We start from the raw sequence: 18,794 nt of genomic DNA on the forward strand, positions 1-18,794 counted from the left end.
GATCATTGGCTGCTCTTTGCCCAGAAGAAAATGCGGCCTCGTGTTACCCTCGCAAAACAATCATCAGAGCCCGGATAGCTCAGTCGGTAGAGCATCAGACATTTAATCTGAGGGTCTAGGGTTCAAGTCCCTATTCGGGCGGAGTCCTCTTTTCTCTCTTGGATCCTTTTACAACATTGAATCAAGTTAATACCTTTTTAAAAATGTTTTAATAAATGACTAAATATTTCCACACAAACCTACATTCCCACCTAACTGTACAACAAACCAAAGTACCAGACAGGAAATACATACAGCATAATCAACACAGCCCAAGGGATCATCGGCTGCTCTCTGCCCAGAAGAAAATGCAGCCTCGTGTTACCCTCGCATTACAATCATCAGAGCCCGGATAGCTCAGTCGGTAGAGCATCATACTTTTAATCTGAGGGTCTAGGGTTCAAGTCCCTATTCGGGCGGAGTCCTTTTTTCTCTCTTGGATCCTTTTACAACATTGAATCAAGTTAATACCTTTTTAAAAATGTTTTAATAAATGACTAAATATTTCCACACAAACCTACATTCCCACCTAACTGTACAACAAACCAAAGTACCAGACAGGAAATACATACAGCATAATCAACACAGCCCAAGGGATCATCGGCTGCTCTCTGCCCAGAAGAAAATGCAGCCTCGTGTTACCCTCGCATTACAATCATCAGAGCCCGGATAGCTCAGTCGGTAGAGCATCATACTTTTAATCTGAGGGTCTAGGGTTCAAGTCCCTATTCGGGCGGAGTCCTTTTTTCTCTCTTGGATCCTTTTACAACATTGAATCAAGTTAATACCTTTTTAAAAATGTTTTAATAAATGACTAAATATTTCCACACAAACCTACATTCCCACCTAACTGTACAACAAACCAAAGTACCAGACAGGAAATACATACAGCATAATCAACACAGCCCAAGGGATCATCGGCTGCTCTCTGCCCAGAAGACAATGCGGCCTCGTGTTACTCTCGCAAAATAATTGTCAGAGCCCGGATAGCTCAGTCGGTAGAGCATCAGACTTTTAATCTGAGGGTCTAGGGTTCAAGTCCCTATTCGGGCGGAGTCCTTTTTTCTCTCTTGGATCCTTTTACAACATTGAATCAAGTTAATACCTTTTTAAAAATGTTTTAATAGATAACAAAATATTTCCACACAAACCCACATTCCCACCTAACTGTACAACAAACCAAAGTACCAGACAGGAAATACATACAGCATAATCAACACAGCTCAAGGGATCATCGGCTGCTCTCTGCCCAGAAGACAATGCGGCCTCGTGTTACTCTCGCAAAACAAATATCAGAGCCTGGATAGCTCAGTCGGTACAGCATCAGACTTTTAATCTGAGGGTCAAGGGTTCAAGTCCCTATTCGGGCGGAGTACTTTTTTCTCTCTTGGATCCTTTTACAACATTGAATCAAGTTAATACCTTTTTAAAAATGTTTTAATAAATAACAAAATATTTCCACACAAACCCACATTCCCACCTAACTATACAACAAACCAAAGTACCAGACAGGAAATACATACAACACAATCAACACAGCCCAAGGGATCATCGGCTGCTCTCTGCCCAGAAGAAAATGCGGCCTCGTGTTACCCTCGCAAAACAAACATCAGAGCCTGGTTAGCTCAGTCGGTAGAGCATCAGACTTTTAATCTGAGGGTCTAGGGTTCAAGTCCCTATTCGGGCGGAGTACTTTTTTCTCTCTTGGATCCTTTTACAACATTGAATCAAGTTAATACCTTTTTAAAAATGTTTTAATAAATAACACAATATTTCCACACAAACCCACATTCCCACCTAACTGTACAACAAACCAAAGTACCAGACAGGAAATACATACAGCACAATCAACACAGCCCAAGGGATCATCGGCCGCTCTCTGCCCAGAAGACAATGCGGCCTCGTGTTACTCTCGCAAAACAAACATCAGAGCCTGGATAGCTCAGTCGGTAGAGCATCAGACTTTTAATCTGAGGGTCTAGGGTTCAAGTCCCTATTCGGGCGGAGTCCTTTTTTCTCTCTTGGATCCTTTTACAACATTGAATCAAGTTCATACCTTTTTAAAAATGTTTAAATAAATAACAAAATATTTCCACACAAACCCACATTCCCACCTAACTGTACAACAAACCAAAGTACCAGACAGGAAATACATACAGCACAATCAACACAGCCCAAGGGATCATCGGCTGCTCTCTGCCCAGAAGACAATGCGGCCTCGTGTTACTCTCGCAAAATAATCATCAGAGCCCGGATAGCTCAGTCGGTAGAGCATCAGACTTTTAATCTGAGGGTCTAGGGTTCAAGTCCCTATTCGGGCGGAGTCCTTTTTTCTCTCTTGGATCCTTTTACAACATTGAATCAAGTTAATACCTTTTTAAAAATGTTTTAATAAATAACAAAATATTTCCACACAAACCCACATTCCCACCTAACTGTACAACAAACCAAAGTACCAGACAGGAAATACATACAGCATAATCAACACAGCCCAAGGGATCATCGGCTGCTCTCTGCCCAGAAGAAAATGCGGCCTCGTGTTACCCTGGCAAAACTATCATCAGAACCCAGATAGCTCAGTCAGTAGAGCATCAGACTTTTAATCTGAGGGCCTAGGGTTCAAGCCCCTATTCAGGCGGGTCTTTTTTTCTCTCTTGGATCCTTTTACAACATTGAATCATGTTAATACCTTTTTAAAAATGTTTTAATAAATGATTAAATATTTCCACACAAACCCACATTCCCACCTAACTGTACAACAAACCAAAGTACCAGACAGGAAATACATACAGCGTGATCAACACAGCCCGAGAGATCATCGGCCGCTCTCTGCCCAGAAGACAATGCGACCTCGAGTTACCCTGGAAAACATTTTATCAGGGCCTGGATAGTTCAGTCGGTAGAGCATCAGACTTTTAATCTGAGGGTCTAGGGTTCAAGTCCCTATTCAGGCGGAGTCCTTTTTTCTCTCTTGGATCCCGTTACAACATTGAATCAAGTTAATACCTTTTTAAAAATGTTTTAATAAATGACTAAATATTTCCACACAAACCTACATTCCCACCTAACTGTACAACAAACCAAAGTACCATACAGGAAATACATACAGCATAATCAACACAGCCCAAGGGATCATCGGCTGCTCTCTGCCCAGAAGAAAATGCGGCCTCGTGTTACCCTCGCAAAACAATCATCAGAGCCTGGATAGCTCAGTCGGTAGAGCATCAGACTTTTAATCTGAGGGTCTAGGGTTCAAGTCCCTACTCGGGTTGAGTCCTTTTTTCTCTCTTGGATCCTTTTACAGCATTGAATCAAGTTAATACCTTTTTAAAAATGTTTTAATAAATAACAAAATATTTCCACACAAACCCACATTCCCACCTAACTGTACAACAAACCAAAGTACCAGACAGGAAATACATACAGCACAATCAACACAGCCCAAGGGATCATCGGCTGCTCTATGCCCAGAAGACAATGCGGCCTCGTGTTACTCTCGCAAAATAAGCATCAGAGCCCAGATAGCTCAGTCGGTAGAGCATCAGACTTTTAATCTGAGGGTCTAGGGTTTAAGTCCCTATTCGGGCGGAGTCTTTTTTTCTCTCTTGGATCCTTTTACAACATTGAATCAAGTTAATACCTTTTTAAAAATGTTTTAATAAATGACTAAATATTTCCACACAAACCTACATTCCCACCTAACTGTACAACAAACCAAAGTACCAGACAGGAAATACATACAGCACAATCAACACAGCCCAAGGGATCATCGGCCGCTCTCTGCCCAGAAGACAATGCGGCCTCGTGTTACTCTCGCAAAACAAACATCAGAGCCTGGATAGCTCAGTCGGTAGAGCATCAGACTTTAAATCTGAGGGTCTAGGGTTCAAGTCCCTATTCGGGCGGAGTACTTTTTTCTCTCTTGGATCCTTTTACAACATTGAATCAAGTTAATACCTGTTTAAAAATGTTTTAATAAATAACAAAATATTTCCACACAAACCCACATTCCCACCTAACTATACAACAAACCAAAGTACCAGACAGGAAATACATACAGCACAATCAACACAGCCCAAGGGATCATCGGCTGCTCTCTGCCCAGAAGAAAATGCGGCCTCGTGTTACCCTCGCAAAACAATCATCAGAGCCTGGAAAGCACAGTCGGTAGAGCATCAGACTTTTAATCTGAGGGTCTAGGGTTCAAGTCCTTATTCGGGCGGAGTCCTTTTTTCTCTCTTGGATCCTCTTACAACATTGAATCAAGTTAATACCTTTTTAAAAATGTTTTAATAAATGACTAAATATTTCCACACAAACCCACATTCCCACCTAACTGGACAACAAACCAAAGTACCAGACAAGAAATACATACAGCATAATCAACACAGCTCAAGGGATCATCGGCTGCTCTCTGCCCAGAAGACAATGCGGCCTCGTGTTACTCTCGCAAAACAAACATCAGAGCCTGGATAGCTCAGTCGGTAGAGCATCAGACTTTTAATCTGAGGGTCTAGGGTTCAAGTCCCTATTCGGGCGGAGTCCTTTTTTCTCTCTTGGATCCTTTTACAACATTGAATCAAGTTAATACCTTTTTAAAAATGTTTTAATAAATAACAAAATATTTCCACACAAACCCACATTCCCACCTAACTATACAACAAACCAAAGTACCAGACAGGAAATACATACAGCACAATCAACACAGCCCAAGGGATCATCGGCTGCTCTCTGCCCAGAAGAAAATGCGGCCTCGTGTTACCCTCGCAAAACAAACATCAGAGCCTGGATAGCTCAGTCGGTAGAGCATCAGACTTTTAATCTGAGGGTCTAGGGTTCAAGTCCCTATTCGGGCGGAGTCCTTTTTTCTCTCTTGGATCCTTTTACAACATTGAATCAAGTTAATACCTTTTTAAAAATGTTTTAATAAATAACAAAATATTTCCACACAAACCCACATTCCCACCTAACTGTACAACAAACCAAAGTACCAGACAGGAAATACATACAGCACAATCAACACAGCCCAAGGGATCATCGGCTGCTCTCTGTCCAGAAGACAATGCGGCCTCGTATTACCCTCGCAAAACAATCATCAGAGCCCGGAAAGCACAGTCGGTAGAGCATCAGTCTTTTAATCTGAGGGTCTAGGGTTCAAGTCCCTATTCGGGCAGAGTCTTTTTTTCTCTCTTGGATCCTTTTACAACATTGAATCAAGTTCATACCTTTTTAAAAATGTTTAAATAAATAACAAAATATTTCCACACAAACCCACATTCCCACCTAACTGTACAACAAACCAAAGTACCAGACAGGAAATACATACAGCACAATCAACACAGCCCAAGGGATCATCGGCTGCTCTCTGCCCAGAAGACAATGCGGCCTCGTGTTACTCTCGCAAAATAATCATCAGAGCCCGGATAGCTCAGTCGGTAGAGCATCAGACTTTTAATCTGAGGGTCTAGGGTTCAAGTCCCTATTCGGGCGGAGTCCTTTTTTCTCTCTTGGATCCTTTTACAACATTGAATCAAGTTAATACCTTTTTAAAAATGTTTAAAAAAAAAACAAAATATTTCCACACAAACCCACATTCCCACCTAACTGTACAACAAACCAAAGTACCAGACAGGAAATACATACAGCATAATCAACACAGCCCAAGGGATCATCGGCTGCTCTCTGCCCAGAAGAAAATGCGGCCTCGTGTTACCCTGGCAAAACTATCATCAGAACCCAGATAGCTCAGTCAGTAGAGCATCAGACTTTTAATCTGAGGGCCTAGGGTTCAAGCCCCTATTCAGGCGGGTCTTTTTTTCTCTCTTGGATCCTTTTACAACATTGAATCATGTTAATACCTTTTTAAAAATGTTTTAATAAATGACTAAATATTTCCACACAAACCCACATTCCCACCTAACTGTACAACAAACCAAAGTACCAGACAGGAAATACATACAGCGTGATCAACACAGCCCGAGAGATCATCGGCCGCTCTCTGCCCAGAAGACAATGCGACCTCGAGTTACCCTGGAAAACATTTTATCAGGTCCTGGATAGTTCAGTCGGTAGAGCATCAGACTTTTAATCTGAGGGTCTAGGGTTCAAGTCCCTATTCAAGCGGAGTCCTTTTTTCTCTCTTGGATCCCGTTACAACATTGAATCAAGTTAATACCTTTTTAAAAATGTTTTAATAAATGACTAAATATTTCCACACAAACCTACATTCCCACCTAACTGTACAACAAACCAAAGTACCATACAGGAAATACATACAGCATAATCAACACAGCCCAAGGGATCATCGGCTGCTCTCTGCCCAGAAGAAAATGCGGCCTCGTGTTACCCTCGCAAAACAATCATCAGAGCCTGGATAGCTCAGTCGGTAGAGCATCAGACTTTTAATCTGAGGGTCTAGGGTTCAAGTCCCTACTCGGGTTGAGTCCTTTTTTCTCTCTTGGATCCTTTTACAGCATTGAATCAAGTTAATACCTTTTTAAAAATGTTTTAATAAATAACAAAATATTTCCACACAAACCCACATTCCCACCTAACTGTACAACAAACCAAAGTACCAGACAGGAAATACATACAGCACAATCAACACAGCCCAAGGGATCATCGGCTGCTCTATGCCCAGAAGACAATGCGGCCTCGTGTTACTCTCGCAAAATAAGCATCAGAGCCCAGATAGCTCAGTCGGTAGAGCATCAGACTTTTAATCTGAGGGTCTAGGGTTCAAGTCCCTATTCGGGCGGAGTCCTTTTTTCTCTCTTGGATCCTTTTACAACATTGAATCAAGTTAATACCTTTTTAAAAATGTTTTAATAAATGACTAAATATTTCCACACAAACCTACATTCCCACCTAACTGTACAACAAACCAAAGTACCAGACAGGAAATACATACAGCATAATCAACACAGCCCAAGGGATCATCGGCTGCTCTCTGCCCAGAAGACAATGCGGCCTCGTGTTACTCTCGCAAAATAATCATCAGAGCCTGGATAGCTCAGTCGGTAGAGCATCAGACTTTTAATCTGAGGGTCAAGGGTTCAAGTCCCTATTCGGGCGGAGTACTTTTTTCTCTCTTGGATCCTTTTACAACATTGAATCAAGTTAATACCTTTTTAAAAATGTTTTAATAAATAACAAAATATTTCCACACAAACCCACATTCCCACCTAACTATACAACAAACCAAAGTACCAGACAGGAAATACATACAGCACAATCAACACAGCCCAAGGGATCATCGGCTGCTCTCTGCCCAGAAGAAAATGCGGCCTCGTGTTACCCTCGCAAAACAATCATCAGAGCCTGGAAAGCACAGTCGGTAGAGCATCAGACTTTTAATCTGAGGGTCTAGGGTTCAAGTCCTTATTCGGGCGGAGTCCTTTTTTCTCTCTTGGATCCTCTTACAACATTGAATCAAGTTAATACCTTTTTAAAAATGTTTTAATAAATGACTAAATATTTCCACACAAACCCACATTCCCACCTAACTGGACAACAAACCAAAGTACCAGACAAGAAATACATACAGCATAATCAACACAGCTCAAGGGATCATCGGCTGCTCTCTGCCCAGAAGACAATGCGGCCTCGTGTTACTCTCGCAAAACAAACATCAGAGCCTGGATAGCTCAGTCGGTAGAGCATCAGACTTTTAATCTGAGGGTCTAGGGTTCAAGTCCCTATTCGGGCGGAGTCCTTTTTTCTCTCTTGGATCCTTTTACAACATTGAATCAAGTTAATACCTTTTTAAAAATGTTTTAATAAATAACAAAATATTTCCACACAAACCCACATTCCCACCTAACTATACAACAAACCAAAGTACCAGACAGGAAATACATACAGCACAATCAACACAGCCCAAGGGATCATCGGCTGCTCTCTGCCCAGAAGAAAATGCGGCCTCGTGTTACCCTCGCAAAACAAACATCAGAGCCTGGATAGCTCAGTCGGTAGAGCATCAGACTTTTAATCTGAGGGTCTAGGGTTCAAGTCCCTATTCGGGCGGAGTACTTTTTTCTCTCTTGGATCCTTTTACAACATTGAATCAAGTTAATACCTTTTTAAAAATGTTTTAATAAATAACACAATATTTCCACACAAACCCACATTCCCACCTAACTGTACAACAAACCAAAGTACCAGACAGGAAATACATACAGCACAATCAACACAGCCCAAGGGATCATCGGCCGCTCTCTGCCCAGAAGACAATGCGGCCTCGTGTTACTCTCGCAAAACAAACATCAGAGCCTGGATAGCTCAGTCGGTAGAGCATCAGACTTTTAATCTGAGGGTCTAGGGTTCAAGTCCCTATTCGGGCGGAGTCCTTTTTTCTCTCTTGGATCCTTTTACAACATTGAATCAAGTTAATACCTTTTTAAAAATGTTTTAATAAATAACAAAATATTTCCACACAAACCCACATTCCCACCTAACTGTACAACAAACCAAAGTACCAGACAGGAAATACATACAGCACAATCAACACAGCCCAAGGGATCATCGGCTGCTCTCTGCCCAGAAGACAATGCGGCCTCGTATTACCCTCGCAAAACAATCATCAGAGCCCGGAAAGCACAGTCGGTAGAGCATCAGTCTTTTAATCTGAGGGTCTAGGGTTCAAGTCCCTATTCGGGCAGAGTCTTTTTTTCTCTCTTGGATCCTTTTACAACATTGAATCAAGTTCATACCTTTTTAAAAATGTTTAAATAAATAACAAAATATTTCCACACAAACCCACATTCCCACCTAACTGTACAACAAACCAAAGTACCAGACAAGAAATACATACAGCATAATCAACACAGCTCAAGGGATCATCGGCTGCTCTCTGCCCAGAAGACAATGCGGCCTCGTGTTACTCTCACAAAACAAACATCAGAGCCTGGATAGCTCAGTCGGTAGAGCATCAGACTTTTAATCTGAGGGTCTAGGGTTCAAGTCCCTATTCGGGCGGAGTCCTTTTTTCTCTCTTGGATCCTTTTACAACATTGAATCAAGTTAATACCTTTTTAAAAATGTTTTAATAAATAACAAAATATTTCCACACAAACCCACATTCCCACCTAACTGTACAACAAACCAAAGTACCAGACAGGAAATACATACAGCACAATCAACACAGCCCAAGGGATCATCGGCTGCTCTCTGCCCAGAAGACAATGCGGCCTCGTATTACCCTCGCAAGACAATCATCAGAGCCCGGAAAGCACAGTCGGTAGAGCATCAGTCTTTTAATCTGAGGGTCTAGGGTTCAAGTCCCTACTCGGGCAGAGTCTTTTTTTCTCTCTTGGATCCTTTTACAACATTGAATCAAGTTAATACCTTTTTAAAAATGTTTAAATAAATAACAAAATATTTCCACACAAACCCACATTCCCACCTAACTGTACAACAAACCAAAGTACCAGACAGGAAATACATACAGCACAATCAACACAGCCCAAGGGATCATCGGCTGCTCTATGCCCAGAAGACAATGCGGCCTCGTGTTACTCTCGCAAAATAAGCATCAGAGCCCAGATAGCTCAGTCGGTAGAGCATCAGACTTTTAATCTGAGGGTCTAGGGTTCAAGTCCCTATTCGGGCGGAGTCCTTTTTTCTCTCTTGGATCCTTTTACAACATTGAATCAAGTTAATACCTTTTTAAAAATGTTTTAATAGATAACAAAATATTTCCACACAAACCCACATTCCCACCTAACTGTACAACAAACCAAAGTACCAGACAGGAAATACATACAGCACAATCAACACAGCCCAAGGGATCATCGGCTGCTCTCTGCCCAGAAGACAATGCGGCCTCGTGTTACTCTCGCAAAATATTCATCAGAGCCCGGATAGCTCAGTCGGTAGAGCATCATACTTTTAATCTGAGGGTCTAGGGTTCAAGTCCCTATTCGGGCGGAGTCCTTTTTTCTCTCTTGGATCCTTTTACAACATTGAATCAAGTTAATACCTTTTTAAAAATGTTTTAATAAATGACTAAATATTTCCACACAAACCTACATTCCCACCTAACTGTACAACAAACCAAAGTACCAGACAGGAAATACATACAGCATAATCAACACAGCCCAAGGGATCATCGGCTGCTCTCTGCCCAGAAGACAATGCGGCCTCGTGTTACTCTCGCAAAATAATCATCAGAGCCCGGATAGCTCAGTCGGTAGAGCATCAGACTTTTAATCTGAGGGTCAAGGGTTCAAGTCCCTATTCGGGCGGAGTACTTTTTTCTCTCTTGGATCCTTTTACAACATTGAATCAAGTTAATACCTTTTTAAAAATGTTTTAATAAATAACAAAATATTTCCACACAAACCCACATTCCCACCTAACTATACAACAAACCAAAGTACCAGACAGGAAATACATACAGCACAATCAACACAGCCCAAGGGATCATCGGCTGCTCTCTGCCCAGAAGAAAATGCGGCCTCGTGTTACCCTCGCAAAACAATCATCAGAGCCTGGAAAGCACAGTCGGTAGAGCATCAGACTTTTAATCTGAGGGTCTAGGGTTCAAGTCCTTATTCGGGCGGAGTCCTTTTTTCTCTCTTGGATCCTCTTACAACATTGAATCAAGTTAATACCTTTTTAAAAATGTTTTAATAAATGACTAAATATTTCCACACAAACCCACATTCCCACCTAACTGGACAACAAACCAAAGTACCAGACAAGAAATACATACAGCATAATCAACACAGCTCAAGGGATCATCGGCTGCTCTCTGCCCAGAAGACAATGCGGCCTCGTGTTACTCTCGCAAAACAAACATCAGAGCCTGGATAGCTCAGTCGGTAGAGCATCAGACTTTTAATCTGAGGGTCTAGGGTTCAAGTCCCTATTCGGGCGGAGTCCTTTTTTCTCTCTTGGATCCTTTTACAACATTGAATCAAGTTAATACCTTTTTAAAAATGTTTTAATAAATAACAAAATATTTCCACACAAACCCACATTCCCACCTAACTGTACAACAAACCAAAGTACCAGACAGGAAATACATACAGCACAATCAACACAGCCCAAGGGATCATCGGCTGCTCTCTGCCCAGAAGACAATGCGGCCTCGTATTACCCTCGCAAAACAATCATCAGAGCCCGGAAAGCACAGTCGGTAGAGCATCAGTCTTTTAATCTGAGGGTCTAGGGTTCAAGTCCCTATTCGGGCAGAGTCTTTTTTTCTCTCTTGGATCCTTTTACAACATTGAATCAAGTTAATACCTTTTTAAAAATGTTTAAATAAATAACAAAATATTTCCACACAAACCCACATTCCCACCTAACTGTACAACAAACCAAAGTACCAGACAGGAAATACATACAGCACAATCAACACAGCCCAAGGGATCATCGGCTGCTCTCTGCCCAGAAGACAATGCGGCCTCGTGTTACTCTCGCAAAATAATCATCAGAGTTCGGATAGCTCAGTCGGTAGAGCATCAGACTTTTAATCTGAGGGTCTAGGGTTCAAGTCCCTATTCGGGCGGAGTCCTTTTTTCTCTCTTGGATCCTTTTACAACATTGAATCAAGTTAATACCTTTTTAAAAATGTTTTAATAAATGACTAAATATTTCCACACAAACCTACATTCCCACCTAACTGTACAACAAACCAAAGTACCAGACAGGAAATACATACAGCACAATCAACACAGCCCAAGGGATCATCGGCTGCTCTATGCCCAGAAGACAATGCGGCCTCGTGTTACTCTCGCAAAATAAGCATCAGAGCCCAGATAGCTCAGTCGGTAGAGCATCAGACTTTTAATCTGAGGGTCTAGGGTTCAAGTCCCTATTCGGGCGGAGTCCTTTTTTCTCTCTTGGATCCTTTTACAACATTGAATCAAGTTAATACCTTTTTAAAAATGTTTTAATAAATAACAAAATATTTCCACACAAACCCACATTCCCACCTAACTGTACAACAAACCAAAGTACCAGACAGGAAATACATACAGCACAATCAACACAGCCCAAGGGATCATCGGCTGCTCTCTGCTCAGAAGACAATGCGGCCTCGTGTTACTCTCGCAAAATAATCATCAGAGCCCGGATAGCTCAGTCGGTAGAGCATCAGACTTTTAATCTGAGGGTCTAGGGTTCAAGTCCCTATTCGGGCGGAGTCCTTTTTTCTCTCTTGGATCCTTTTACAACATTGAATCAAGTTAATACCTTTTTAAAAATGTTTTAATAAATAACAAAATATTTCCACACAAACCCACATTCCCACCTAACTGTACAACAAACCAAAGTACCAGACAGGAAATACATACAGCACAATCAACACAGCCCAAGGGATCATCGGCTGCTCTCTGCCCAGAAGACAATGCGGCCTCGTATTACCCTCGCAAAACAATCATCAGAGCCCGGAAAGCACAGTCGGTAGAGCATCAGTCTTTTAATCTGAGGGTCTAGGGTTCAAGTCCCTATTCGGGCAGAGTCTTTTTTTCTCTCTTGGATCCTTTTACAACATTGAATCAAGTTAATACCTTTTTAAAAATGTTTAAATAAATAACAAAATATTTCCACACAAACCCACATTCCCACCTAACTGTACAACAAACCAAAGTACCAGACAGGAAATACATACAGCACAATCAACACAGCCCAAGGGATCATCGGCTGCTCTCTGCCCAGAAGACAATGCGGCCTCGTGTTACTCTCGCAAAATAATCATCAGAGCCCGGATAGCTCAGTCGGTAGAGCATCAGACTTTTAATCTGAGGGTCTAGGGTTCAAGTCCCTATTCGGGCGGAGTCCTTTTTTCTCTCTTGGATCCTTTTACAACATTGAATCAAGTTAATACCTTTTTAAAAATGTTTTAATAAATAACAAAATATTTCCACACAAACCCACATTCCCACCTAACTGTACAACAAACCAAAGTACCAGACAGGAAATACATACAGCATAATCAACACAGCCCAAGGGATCATCGGCTGCTCTCTGCCCAGAAGAAAATGCGGCCTCGTGTTACCCTGGCAAAACAATCCTCAGAGCCCGGATAGCTCAGTCGGTAGAGCATCAGACTTTTAATCTGAGGGTCTAGGGTTCAAGTCCCTATTCAGGCGGGTCTTTTTTTCTCTCTTGGATCCTTTTACAACATTGAATCATGTTAATACCTTTTTAAAAATGTTTTAATAAATGACTAAATATTTCCACACAAACCTATATTCCCACCTAACTGTAACAACAAACTAAAGTACCATACAGGAAATACATACAGCATAATCAACACAGCCCGAGGGATCATCGGCCGCTCTCTGCCCAGAAGACAATGCGACCTCGTGTTACCCTCGCAAAGCAGTCATCAGAGCCCGGATAGCTCAGTTGGCAGAGCATCAGACTTTTAATCTGAGGGTCTAGGGTTCAAGTCCTTATTTGGGCGGAGTCTTTTTTTCTCTCTTGGATCCCTTTACAACTTTGAATCAAGTTAATACCTTTTTAAAAATGTTTTAATAAATGACTAAATATTTATATATTTCCAGTAACAGACAGGAAATACAAACAACACAGCCCCACAGCTGCTCTCTGCCCAGTCGAGAATGTAATACCTAAGTAGAGTCATCAACATTATAAAAGACACTTCCCACCTTGTGACTTATTTTGGACAGTTATTTATCATTTTGCTGATATTGTATGAAAATGTGAAATATACTTTGTGACTTTTTTTTGTTGCTACTAAGTGTTCTTGGACGAAACTGTGAACATCTAAACTTTGTGGCCTATTATGAGAATTTTAATGAAGTATTTTATAAAAAAAATGATTTTATTTGCAGAAGAAGTATTTTATTTCAGGAAAATTAATGTTTGTACTGCTAACGGTTTTACATTGTCGTCTTTACTTATTTACACTTGACTTAATTTCCATAACTTTGTGCAATGGAAGATTTTTCAGTTGTCAAGTTGACTGTTGCAGCGGGAAATATCACAGTTCAAGTGCAATATCCCTATAGTGTATAGTTCTTATTTCAATCAAGAGGAGATCGTCTTTCTCTAACCTATCTCTCTCTCTCTCTCTTTCTATTTTTTATCTTTTAATCTTTTTTTTTCAACTCCTCCCTCAAGTTTTCTCCTCTTTCTTTTTCCCTTTCTCCTCCACTTTCATTTTTTACGCAAATAATATATTTTTTACTTTTCATGAGTCTTTATATTGTGTGTTTGTTTTGAGAAATGGAGTGCAACCATAATGTCCTTGTAGAAATACAAAGATAATAAAGGTGACTCTGATTCAATTTATTTTTTGTTGCTACTAAATGTTATTGCACTACTTTTCAATGCACTGTTAGTACAATGAACCCTTATTTTTCATTCACATATATTGCACAATTATTATGTCTTAGGCCAGTCTCTAAGCACTACTTTCTTAATATTGTTATCTGCCCTTTAATACTCATTGACTTTTCTCTTTTTTTCCTCTTTAAAGTCTTTATTACACGTTTACCCTTGAGTGTCTTGTCTAATCTCGTTTCATATAATGTTTTACAACGATGATATCAATGACAATAAAGACATTCAAATCAGTTCAACGAAAAAAAACGCGAGTCTCTTAGATTGAAAGCTTGGCAGTGCATGAGTAGCTTTCCTTTGGGCGTGAGCGTGTTCACAAGGTGGAGCCTTTCTGTCATGGGGGAGGGAAAGGGGGAGGGGGAAACAGACAAGAGGGGGAGGGCTGCGCGACTGAGAAAGTACTTTCTGTACCACACGCAAAAGGGGGTTGGGCCGGAAAGCTGCGCCCACTCTGGGTTCCTCTTCACGTGACTTTTCAGCTCATCTCTTCCTCGCGCCCCCTCGCAGTCCTCATTGATGGGGAGCCGGCTCTCCCGCGCTCATTTCAAAGAATTGGCTCATACAGACTTTCGTTCGTGAACGACAGATCACTACATCCTACATCTGCAGATTGAAAGTGCGTGTGTGCGTACGCGCGCGCGTTTGTGTGCGCGTGTGTAAGTGTGCGTGCGCGTGTGCGTGTGTTTGGGCTTGTGTGCGCGCGTGTTTGTGTGCGTGTGTGCTTGTGCGTAGGGAGGGGGGTTGCGTGTGTGTGCGTGTGTGAGTGTTTGTGTGCGTGTGTGTGTTGGGCGGTTGGGGGTAATACATTGAATAGTACATCCTTTGATTCCAAATGGCTGCAGTCATATGGTAAAGCTGAAAATATGAATAAAAGGACGGCACATCAGTTTTGTGTTGTTTACAATTCACCTTGGTGGTCGATTTGGTGGCCAAGTGGTGGTCAGCTTCTGTCTATTTGTCTTTTCTGTCTGTCTCAAACTCTTTCTTTCGAAATCTTTCTTTCTTTCTTTCTTTCTATTTTTCTTTCTTTCTTTTTCTCTCTGTCCCTCTTTCTTTTATCTCATTGATTAGTATTAACAACAAGAGTCTCAAACTCAAACTAAGGACAATTGCAGTCCTCAGGATGATAATTTGAGGACCCCGCCTTACTAATAAAGTTTGAAGGTCATTTTTCAGTATCCCCTAGTGGGATAAAAAGAATGAATTTGAAAAATAAGCAGAAATACCTAAACAATGCTATAAATGTGCATCTTTTTAAAACAGTTGCTGACATAATGATCCACCATCTTCCTTTTACAGTATCCCCCCCAAAAGAATATCCTGGTAAAAAGCTGGGCAAAAAAAACAAAAAAAACTAGAAAAACAACAGTGTGTTTTTGTCACTTTGAGTACCTGTAGTTTGTGTGCTCCTTGTGCTTAACTTTACTCTTGTTCTTGCGCCACACAAACTACAGGTAGCTGGTGGTCATATAATAAACACTGTCCCTTTTTTCTCAATCGAGCCCAGTTAAAATATCAACATATTTCTTCTTAAAGATTGTTTTCTTTATACCACTAAGAGGCGCTGGGTGATACTCACTGTCCCTTTAAAGGAAAAACATTTGCCACCTTTTATATTATCTGTCAAGGAAAAAGGAATTTGCTGCCTAACTACCACAAAGAGGCACTGTGTGCAAGACTCCTAATTAAAACATGTATATATCTTGTAAAACTAGTGCGGATTTAACACCAAGTCAATGTCACATCCCCCCCAAAAAGCATCTTCAAGGACACAACCGCTGTAATTAAATAAACCTACATTAATAAAACAAATGATTAAGAACTTATTCAATGCTATAACGGAGAAATATGTTTGCAAAAGCATTATCCATTAGTATCAACAAGTAAAATAGGCTTTTATTGTTTTATTTTAAAAAAAAGTATTATAGAGAGTTTTGTGTTGTTATGGGTAAGTATCAAGCCTTTGGAAATGCTTTCAGTATGATAAATCACTAGATAGCAAGAGTGTCTTTGATCAGATCCTTGTCTACATATCGGGGAAGCCTACTTACTATATCCGTCAAATAAGTGGCAAGTAGGCGCAGTCAAGCAGTGTGTCAGGTGTCACGAGACATGGACGGATAACGGCAGTTAACTCTTTAACAGAGCTTTTTCCTTTCAATAAAGATCAAGAAGTCCCATCGTCATTGTCTGATCAGAGATGGATGACTGCAGGAATGCAGTTTCCATGGTGATTTTGTCTGTGTCATCCGTCAGTCAAGTGGGAGGAATGTGAAATTAGTTTTGATAAATTTTAAATACTTTGTTTGACTTCCTTTCTTTTTAAATTCAAGGCAATGACAGTACTCTAGAGCTGTAGGGATTGAAAAAAAAAAATAATCACGGATAATTTCATATTCTCAGCGCTAAAGGTCGCTAGAAGATGACGTATTTTCTTCGGAGTAAAAGAAATATAGAAATTTGATTCTAAGGACATTTTAGCCGAACAGAAATCCGTTTTTATTGAACAGTCGTTTGACAGCTATATTACAATGGGTTCTCTTATATTTAATAGGACCGGCCGTCTTTTCTACTTTATATCATTAAAAAACCTGGTGACTATGCATAAATCATCTGAGCAATCTCTCCTGGTACCTGCATGCTATTCAAGTATCCAGTTGGTGAGGGTTCTCCAAAATATTGTAGACCATCTTTGGATATCACTATGTTTGGGAAAATCTGCTTGTTGAGCAATTTTTATGAAACCAAATAACTTAGAAAATTGCAGTGCAAAAAGGAAAATATGGGTGTTCCACATGTCATGTATTTTTTTAAGAAATATGTTCAAATGATTGACTGAAAAATGTTTTGGTTGTTACCGGAAAGCTATTCATCAAGAAACAAAGTCAGAGAGATTTTGTTAAAATCAATTCACAGACCCCGGCAAAATGTATATTGCAAAAAATCTAACAAAGATATTGTGTCATGATTACTGATGTGAAGCACCTGTCCCCTTTGGTCAGTCCGTCTGCGAACCTCAGTTAACACTAGGCAAGCCTTTTTCGACCCTGACTCCCACCTGTTTTTTGATCCTATCTGTCCCCAGGTTTCGACCCGTTTTTGATCCAGACCAAGTTCTACTCTCCCGTCCCAGCTTTCGACCTTTTTTTGTGCCCGACCACGTCTACTCTCCTTTCCTGGCTTACGACTTGCTTCCAACCCCGACCGAGTTTTGGCTCTCTTGTCCTGGCTACTAACCTGTTTTTCTGTTCCCGACACCGCCATCGCTCGACAAGGAAGATACACTTCCGCGTTCAGAGTGACTTGCTTCCCGCGTCCAGCAACCACCGGATTGTGGACGCAACCCTCTCTCTTTCTTCCAATAAAACTGGTGAGAAACGCAACGCAAGTGGGTCCTGTCCCATTTTGTTCAGCTAACCCTGAAATTGTAACTCATTTATTTTGGCTCTGCCCCTTGGTATGAATAATTCTGGTATGAAATCTGTCATTTTATAGCTGATAACATTTACAATGTGGCAAAAGCTTTTGGGAAATATATTAAACTTGAAAATAATGACTGAATGACATATAAGTTAAAGCCAAAAGAAAAGTTTATTGTCAATTTTATCAGAATTGTAGCTAAACCTTCATTCATAAATGCAAATTTATTGCTAGAAAAATATTTTTCATTGCCTTTCAATGCAATGTAAAACAATGCATTTTGTAGATAAAGTATTCCCACAACAAGAAGGCCATTCAAAATGCTCTTCCCCCTGAGATCCGATCTGCAACCTCAGTGGAAATGTTTAAATCTAAGCTTAAAACTCATTTCTACTCCATAGCATATGAATAACCTACTCTTCTCGTCGGCTGAAAAATAGTCTGTGTAATATAGCGTAATAATCTGTGAAGCCCTATGAGACTCTTCGTGATTTAGGGCTATACAAATAAAAATGACTTGAATTGAATTCAAACCAATAATAAAGAAAGTAGATATTGATAAGCCAAAAGAAATGTTTTCACAGTTTTGTGCGCTTGTCTAGGGTGGTGATGGCCCAAGGGACGAAGCTTTCTCCGTCCTTGTTTTGAGGGACCTTTAGTGCCTACGAGAAGGCAACAGGTCAATGAAGTGGTGGCTGGGTGGGATGTGTCTTCTTATCATGTTGATGGCTCTACTCAAGTATTGCAAGCCAGTAATGTTCTCTAGACTGGGAAGAGAACAACTTCGGGGCAGTGTTGATTAATCTCTATATGTTTTTCCTGTCCGGTATTTTTGTTTGCTGGAGTTTGTTTTTAATGTTAATTTTGTACGGACATGTTTTTTTTTTGCCATTTGTTGTAAAACCATTGAAAAACAAAAAGTAAAATTTCACGCCCGAACAGGGACTTGAACCCTGGACCCTCAGATTAAAAGTCTGATGCTCTACCGACTGAGCTATCCGGGCTCTGCACGAATTGTC

At 40.7% G+C, this 18,794-nt stretch overlaps 24 non-coding genes across 24 annotated transcripts; 23 read left to right on the forward strand and 1 right to left on the reverse strand.

Annotated features, from left to right (window-relative positions):
• The first annotated feature begins 68 nt into the window (after window positions 1-68).
• On the forward strand, window positions 69-141 carry trnak-uuu (transfer RNA lysine (anticodon UUU)). The gene has a single exon. It is a non-coding gene; the product is annotated as a tRNA-Lys (tRNA).
• An 878-nt stretch (window positions 142-1,019) lies between these two features.
• On the forward strand, window positions 1,020-1,092 carry trnak-uuu (transfer RNA lysine (anticodon UUU)). Its single transcript has one exon. It is a non-coding gene; the product is annotated as a tRNA-Lys (tRNA).
• Window positions 1,093-1,970: 878 nt separating this feature from the next.
• Window positions 1,971-2,043, forward strand: trnak-uuu (transfer RNA lysine (anticodon UUU)). The gene has a single exon. It is a non-coding gene; the product is annotated as a tRNA-Lys (tRNA).
• A 244-nt stretch (window positions 2,044-2,287) lies between these two features.
• On the forward strand, window positions 2,288-2,360 carry trnak-uuu (transfer RNA lysine (anticodon UUU)). Its single transcript has one exon. It is a non-coding gene; the product is annotated as a tRNA-Lys (tRNA).
• A 560-nt stretch (window positions 2,361-2,920) lies between these two features.
• Window positions 2,921-2,993, forward strand: trnak-uuu (transfer RNA lysine (anticodon UUU)). The gene has a single exon. It is a non-coding gene; the product is annotated as a tRNA-Lys (tRNA).
• A 561-nt stretch (window positions 2,994-3,554) lies between these two features.
• Window positions 3,555-3,627, forward strand: trnak-uuu (transfer RNA lysine (anticodon UUU)). The gene has a single exon. It is a non-coding gene; the product is annotated as a tRNA-Lys (tRNA).
• Window positions 3,628-4,505: 878 nt separating this feature from the next.
• Window positions 4,506-4,578, forward strand: trnak-uuu (transfer RNA lysine (anticodon UUU)). The gene has a single exon. It is a non-coding gene; the product is annotated as a tRNA-Lys (tRNA).
• A 244-nt stretch (window positions 4,579-4,822) lies between these two features.
• On the forward strand, window positions 4,823-4,895 carry trnak-uuu (transfer RNA lysine (anticodon UUU)). Its single transcript has one exon. It is a non-coding gene; the product is annotated as a tRNA-Lys (tRNA).
• Window positions 4,896-5,456: 561 nt separating this feature from the next.
• On the forward strand, window positions 5,457-5,529 carry trnak-uuu (transfer RNA lysine (anticodon UUU)). The gene has a single exon. It is a non-coding gene; the product is annotated as a tRNA-Lys (tRNA).
• A 1,194-nt stretch (window positions 5,530-6,723) lies between these two features.
• trnak-uuu (transfer RNA lysine (anticodon UUU)) lies at window positions 6,724-6,796 on the forward strand. The gene has a single exon. It is a non-coding gene; the product is annotated as a tRNA-Lys (tRNA).
• Window positions 6,797-7,040: 244 nt separating this feature from the next.
• Window positions 7,041-7,113, forward strand: trnak-uuu (transfer RNA lysine (anticodon UUU)). The gene has a single exon. It is a non-coding gene; the product is annotated as a tRNA-Lys (tRNA).
• Window positions 7,114-7,674: 561 nt separating this feature from the next.
• trnak-uuu (transfer RNA lysine (anticodon UUU)) lies at window positions 7,675-7,747 on the forward strand. Its single transcript has one exon. It is a non-coding gene; the product is annotated as a tRNA-Lys (tRNA).
• Window positions 7,748-7,991: 244 nt separating this feature from the next.
• On the forward strand, window positions 7,992-8,064 carry trnak-uuu (transfer RNA lysine (anticodon UUU)). Its single transcript has one exon. It is a non-coding gene; the product is annotated as a tRNA-Lys (tRNA).
• Window positions 8,065-8,308: 244 nt separating this feature from the next.
• Window positions 8,309-8,381, forward strand: trnak-uuu (transfer RNA lysine (anticodon UUU)). Its single transcript has one exon. It is a non-coding gene; the product is annotated as a tRNA-Lys (tRNA).
• Window positions 8,382-8,942: 561 nt separating this feature from the next.
• On the forward strand, window positions 8,943-9,015 carry trnak-uuu (transfer RNA lysine (anticodon UUU)). The gene has a single exon. It is a non-coding gene; the product is annotated as a tRNA-Lys (tRNA).
• Window positions 9,016-9,576: 561 nt separating this feature from the next.
• Window positions 9,577-9,649, forward strand: trnak-uuu (transfer RNA lysine (anticodon UUU)). Its single transcript has one exon. It is a non-coding gene; the product is annotated as a tRNA-Lys (tRNA).
• Window positions 9,650-10,210: 561 nt separating this feature from the next.
• Window positions 10,211-10,283, forward strand: trnak-uuu (transfer RNA lysine (anticodon UUU)). The gene has a single exon. It is a non-coding gene; the product is annotated as a tRNA-Lys (tRNA).
• Window positions 10,284-10,844: 561 nt separating this feature from the next.
• Window positions 10,845-10,917, forward strand: trnak-uuu (transfer RNA lysine (anticodon UUU)). The gene has a single exon. It is a non-coding gene; the product is annotated as a tRNA-Lys (tRNA).
• A 561-nt stretch (window positions 10,918-11,478) lies between these two features.
• Window positions 11,479-11,551, forward strand: trnak-uuu (transfer RNA lysine (anticodon UUU)). The gene has a single exon. It is a non-coding gene; the product is annotated as a tRNA-Lys (tRNA).
• A 244-nt stretch (window positions 11,552-11,795) lies between these two features.
• On the forward strand, window positions 11,796-11,868 carry trnak-uuu (transfer RNA lysine (anticodon UUU)). Its single transcript has one exon. It is a non-coding gene; the product is annotated as a tRNA-Lys (tRNA).
• A 244-nt stretch (window positions 11,869-12,112) lies between these two features.
• Window positions 12,113-12,185, forward strand: trnak-uuu (transfer RNA lysine (anticodon UUU)). The gene has a single exon. It is a non-coding gene; the product is annotated as a tRNA-Lys (tRNA).
• Window positions 12,186-12,746: 561 nt separating this feature from the next.
• Window positions 12,747-12,819, forward strand: trnak-uuu (transfer RNA lysine (anticodon UUU)). The gene has a single exon. It is a non-coding gene; the product is annotated as a tRNA-Lys (tRNA).
• A 244-nt stretch (window positions 12,820-13,063) lies between these two features.
• Window positions 13,064-13,136, forward strand: trnak-uuu (transfer RNA lysine (anticodon UUU)). The gene has a single exon. It is a non-coding gene; the product is annotated as a tRNA-Lys (tRNA).
• A 5,570-nt stretch (window positions 13,137-18,706) lies between these two features.
• trnak-uuu (transfer RNA lysine (anticodon UUU)) lies at window positions 18,707-18,779 on the reverse strand. The gene has a single exon. It is a non-coding gene; the product is annotated as a tRNA-Lys (tRNA).
• Between the last annotated feature and the right edge of the window lie 15 nt (window positions 18,780-18,794).

Source organism: Urocampus carinirostris, chromosome 14 (assembly GCF_059441175.1).
Source record: "Urocampus carinirostris isolate Australia breed hairy pipefish chromosome 14, RoL_Ucar_1.0, whole genome shotgun sequence".
NCBI lineage: Eukaryota > Metazoa > Chordata > Actinopteri > Syngnathiformes > Syngnathidae > Urocampus > Urocampus carinirostris.